Genomic DNA, 5,573 nt, shown 5'->3' with positions numbered 1-5,573 from the left:
AGATGGGCATTTTGGTTATTTCCAACCTTTTGAAAAACAAAATAACAGTGAGTATAAAGTGCTGGGCTAAAGTTTATGTGAATTCTTGTTTTATTTTGAAAAATATAACTATGTTATCCTTCACAGAGGTTATATCAATGCATATTCCCGCCAGCAATAAGAGTGTCCATTTTTTCCACCTCCTTGCTGGCACAGTATTTATCAAACTCTCGGTCTTTGTCAATTTGATGCGTGGAGAAGTACATTTCATGCAGTTTTATTTCGTATTTCTCTTGTGATGAGTGAAGTTTCACATTTTTAAAGAGTCATTTATAGTTCTTTTCTGTGAACTATTCACATCAGCCCACTTTTCTATAGGGTCACTGGTCTCTTTCATATTGTTTCCTAATAGTTCTTCATAATTCTGGGCTCAGGTTCATTCAGAAAGAGAATCTGAAACAAAGCTTATGTGCTAGTGTTTTATTTGGGAAGTGCAATTCCAGGAGAGCAAGAATGAAGGGAAACAGGCAAGTGGGACTGGGAAGGAGGAAAAGCAAATACAAGGTGGTACCTTGTCAAGACGGCCACAGCTTCATGAGCAAACAGACAGCTGCTCAGTTAAACAAATGTCAGCGGCAGGGGGTGGTGGAAGGGGGAGGAGAGGATTTTATCTGTCAGTTCCCTCCGATCTGCAGTTTCTTGTAGGTCAACATTTGCACCGCAGGGCACTCATTGCCCCGCACTGCAGGATTGCATCACCCGGCACAGCTGGTGGGAAGGACAGATGCCATGTCCCGCGGCACCGTGTTTCATCCGAGTCCAGAAGAGGGGAGAGGAGTCTTACTTTCTGGATCTGGGCACCAATGGCACTGAGGTCCTAGCCCAGTCTTCGCCCTGGCGGAGGCCAAGATAAGCAGTGTTGTCAGGAGCAAGGCAACAAGCGCAGCTGCCAGTGTGCCCTATTGAGCCATCGGTGAAGGTCCCGGGCTGGGGGCAGGTGGGTCCGAGCAACTATGGAGGTTACAACACACACACGTGCACATACACGCATGCACATACACATACAGACACACATGTACATCTATATCTCTATAAGTATCTTTTTTTGCTATATTATAGCATGTTTCAGATATTTCCCCCCAGTTTATTATTTGACTTTGATTATTTATGGTGATTTTTTTTTGTCATGCAGAAATGTTTGATTTTTATGTGACTGATTTTTTTACTTTTACCAAATGCTTTCTGCAATGGTTTCAGAATTTTGTGTCATGCTTAAAAAGTCCTTCCTTAGAATTATGGAAAGAAATTATGGAAGAAAAAAAAAACCTCCCATATTTTCATTTTCATTCTCATTCTGCAAAGTCTGTCTAATCCATCTGGATTTTATTTTGGTGTAAAGGTGTGCCATCTGGATCCAATTTTATTTTTTTCTAAATGGCGACCTAGTTGTCCCTTATATAAAAGGCCACTCTATCACATGTTAAATTTCCTTATACTTGAAGACTACTTATTGCACCTATTGTGCCTACTGGGTCTGAAAAATGACTTATGGAAAGAGAGTTGTGGAATTGTCAAACTGGACTATGTCCTGCGCAATTGTCCAGGCTATAGAGGTCAAGTAGCAGGCAGTTAAGCATAATTAATAATTCATTTTGTAATATTGTGGCCAAAGTTCATCTCCCTCATCTCACCCAGATGTTGCTCGCTCTGGAGAAATCTCCCCATCCCGATGTCTTGTGGTTTGAATCTTCCCCTGGAGACTGTTGTAAAATATGAATGTAGTTTTAGATGAGCTATTTTTACTTGGCATGGTCTGTGGGATATCCTCAAAGGTGTTGAAAGTGCCAAAAAACTAGTAAGACAGGAATGAATGGGGGAAAAAAAGAGACTGTTTTAAAGAAACTGGCCCTTCTGAAATAACCCTGGCCATATAGAATTAACCATTTCCTGCACACACACCCACCACCACCACACCCTTATGGCTTGTCCAGCTTTCTGGCATAACCCCAATACAATTCTAATGGCGTTTATTTATAGCCCATGTCTCCTGGCTAAACTGTAAGTTTCTTGGGGTCATAGCCTGAACAGGGACCATGTCTGTCTGTGTTTAATCCCAGGGTTTACCCTAGTGCCTGGTGCAAAGTTGTGGCTTAAAATGTGTTTCTGGAATGAATGAAATAAAGAACAGGTTAGTGCATCAACTCAAACCGTATCCTTTGGAAGCCTCTTTTGTCTCCACCATTGCTTCCCCCAGCCAGTGCCCAGACTCTGGGGTCCCATTGTGCTCTTTATTATAAAATCACTGTCTCCACACTTATCATCCTTTGATGTGCCTGTTTTCCCCTTTAGAGTGCAAACTCTTAGAAGACATAGACTGTCTTAATCATTTGTATGTCCATAGCACCTAGTAAACATTCAATAGCTATTCCAGCAGTGAGTGAATAAGTGAATGAATGAGTAAACTACAGTTACAGAGGCAGACTATTAGAAAAAGTCTGAACATCGTTAATAAGTAGCTAGTGTCTCAGGTCCTCGTATCCAGGAAAGCAAGACTTCTCTTCCCAGAGAAGAAAATGTCATTGAGTAGAGAGAGCACATGCTTTGGAGAGAGGAGATCTGGGTTCCAGTTCCACCACTGCTACTTACTTTGGGCAAGTCTCTTCTTTCCTCAGAGCTTCAGTTGCCTGTGCTATAAATTGGAAATAAACAGAATTAGAGACAACATTTGGAAAGTTCCGGCCCGGGGCATAATATGCAGCAGGCACTCAGTAAGAGTCGTGCTGTTGCAATTATTACTTACTATTACTGTTATTAAAAGGTAGAAGGGGATGTTGGGGATTGATTTGTGTCTCCCACAAGAGGCATGTTCAGATCCCAAACCCTTGTCCTGTGGGTGGGAACCCATTTGTCAATCGGACCTTTGAAGATGTTATTTTTAAGGTGTGCCCAAACTAACGAGGAGGGTAAGTCTTAATCCAATAAGGCTGAAGTCCTTATAAGCAAAGGAAATTGTACCTGGAAGGAAAAGTCACCAGAAGCAGCCAGGAGCTGAAAGTCAACAGAACCTGGAAAAGAAAGGAGACGATGGCGCTTGTGCATTGCCATGTGACAGAACAGCCAAGGACCAAGGACCAAGGACCAAGGACCGCTGGCAGCCAGCCCCAGATGCCCAGTCTTCAGGAAGAAAGCATTGCTTTGCTGATGCCTTGAATTTGTACTTCTCCTGGCCTCAAATTCGTGAATCAATAAATCCCCATTGTTTAAACCGACCCATTGCAGGATATTTGTTTTAGCAGCTGGGAAACTAAAGCAGGACAGAGGGAAACAGAGCTGTTAGATTTAGAGTTTAGGTCGTTATGGAGCAAGCTGGTTTGGGCTTGGAATGGAGTGTGAAAAGACCTCCAGTTATTGTTACAGCGACAATAGCCGTCAAATATTGAGCACCTACTGTCAGGCGCTCCACACACAACGTTTCATCAAATCCTTACAACGAGGCTTGAACATTGGTGGTATTTTCCCAATTGGTATCGATTGCTCCAAATGAAGAAACTGAGCCTTGGAGAACTTCCCTGAGTTTCAAGGCCACAGAGCTGGTGAAACGGATCCAAATCTGTCCTGCCTGATTTCTGTCAGTGTTCTAGGCTGAATTCTTACACTAGTCTGAGAATATCTGGGAATACACCCGAGACCAGAGATCTGCCAAGGACCTAGATAATGAGTTAAGCAGGTCTACAATAGTAAGTTACAAGGCTACATATATCTATTTTTCATCTCCTGTGTTTTTTACAGTGCTACTGCCCTGAAAGATATCGTAGCATTTTAAACAACTGAGCTTGTATTGGAGCAAATGAATGGCATTGGGTATGGGCCATAGACAGGAAGGGGAGGAGGTCCTTGGAGAAAAAAAATCTCCACCTGCACCCCATTCCTTCAGCAACAGAAAGGTAACAGTGGTTTCAGGAAACTGCCTTTTAGGGGGTTTGTCCTGGGTCTGGATTATCACGTGCACAGCGATTTCCTTGGTCTGCATTTCTCCAGCACACATTGGATGTTTGCCTTAGCATACCAGACATTCTCAGAGCATGCGGGGCATGGAGATGCACCCCAGGCATGGCTGTTGCAAAACTCCATCCAGCCTCAGCATCCTTGAGCCTTTCTCTAGAGCACAGGCTGGCCTTAGTCAAAGGCTTCTCTCTGGTGTCACAAAATTTAGAAGCAGATTCTGAATTTCCATGCATTGTTTACCATTGCTGCACAAGGTCTCGTCTCCACCAGCAGATGGTCTTAAACGCAGTTCTGGCTCCCACAGTTCCCAGCAAGTTGCAGGGCACTTGGTAAGTACTCAGTAAGCATGCCATGAATAGAGAGGTTAACCGAACTAGAGGCATTTTGCAAGAGCACCTCTTTGCATCAGCATTATGTGGCATCAGTGTTTGGGAGGGCTGGAGAGGGCTGTGGAGCAGGGATGATTTTTAAAGACTCCTAAGACCCCTCAGTTTGTATATACACCTCCCCGGCAAGAGTCCTGCCAAAAATAAGCATAATCTGCTCTGTGTGTCTCCACCACAGGAGGGGCACATGGCATGAATAAGAACCAGCGGCCCTGGGACTGTTTTTCCAAAGGACACCATCTATTTACTCAGCAAATATTTACTGAGCAAAATGGGAGGAGGAAGGGGCATTCCAAGGAGAGGGAACGAGCTGAACAAAGCCGAAGAGGAGGGAAGAGCAAAGGTCTAATGGGGTACAGTTTGAGCAGTGGAATTCAGAGATAAAGACTGAAAGGGAGGCTGGAGCCTGATTAAGGAGCACTTAGGATGCTTGGCTAAGGAGTTTGGGCTTTGTTCAACAGGCCAGAGGGAGGAAGAGAAAGATTTTGAGCAATAGATGGACATACTCAGAACTACTCATTAGGAAAATTAACTTGACAGCAGTGCTTAAAATGGACTGGAATGAAGAATAATCACATAAAACAGCCAGCAATGATTACTTCCTATGCACCCAGCACCATGCCAGGCCCTTTACATACATTGTCTCATTTAATGAAAGTATTAATTAGGTGATACCTTTAAGACTCAGTTCCTGGCCTACAGTGGTTTCTAATCCTCACCATTGTCCTATGAGTTGAACCAAATAATACCGAAGGTTCAGAGAGTTTAAGTATATTATACCTGTATTAGTCAGCCAAAGGGGTGTTGATGCAAAATACCAGAAATTGGTTGGTCTTTATAAAGGGTATTTATTTGGGGAGGAGCTTACAGATACAGGCCATGAAGCATAAGTTACTTCCCTCACCAAAGTCTATTTCCACGTAGTAGAGCAAGATGGCTGCCAACGTCCGCCAGGGTTCAGGCTTCCTGGGTTCCTCCCTTCCTCATGCTTCTTTTTCCTGGGCTCAGGGTTTCTCTCTTCCTGGGACTTGTCCCTGTTTCCTCTGTGAGCTTACTTCCCAGGGCTCCAGCCTAAGGCTTCTGCATCAAACTCCAACATCAAAACTCCAACACCAAAAACTCTCCAACTCTGTCCTGTGCCATACCCTACTGGAACAAGAGATTTGCATAATTACTTAAGTAAACCTATGAATCCAATATAAT

The 5,573-nt window shown here is 43.6% G+C and overlaps 1 long non-coding RNA gene across 1 annotated transcript; it reads right to left on the bottom strand.

Annotated features, from left to right (window-relative positions):
• Positions 1 to 399: 399 nt before the first annotated feature.
• LOC139439608 (uncharacterized) lies at positions 400 to 3,279 on the bottom strand. Its single transcript, XR_011649550.1, has 3 exons — positions 2,995 to 3,279; positions 2,626 to 2,668; positions 400 to 873 (listed from the first exon to the last, which is right to left on the bottom strand). It is a non-coding gene; the product is annotated as an uncharacterized lncRNA (long non-coding RNA).
• Positions 3,280 to 5,573: the final 2,294 nt, after the last annotated feature.

Source organism: Dasypus novemcinctus, chromosome 9 (genome assembly GCF_030445035.2).
Source record: "Dasypus novemcinctus isolate mDasNov1 chromosome 9, mDasNov1.1.hap2, whole genome shotgun sequence".
Taxonomy (NCBI): Eukaryota; Metazoa; Chordata; class Mammalia; order Cingulata; family Dasypodidae; genus Dasypus; species Dasypus novemcinctus.
The sequence above is the reverse complement of the archived record's forward strand: the minus strand, read 5'-3'. Positions and strand labels throughout refer to the sequence as shown.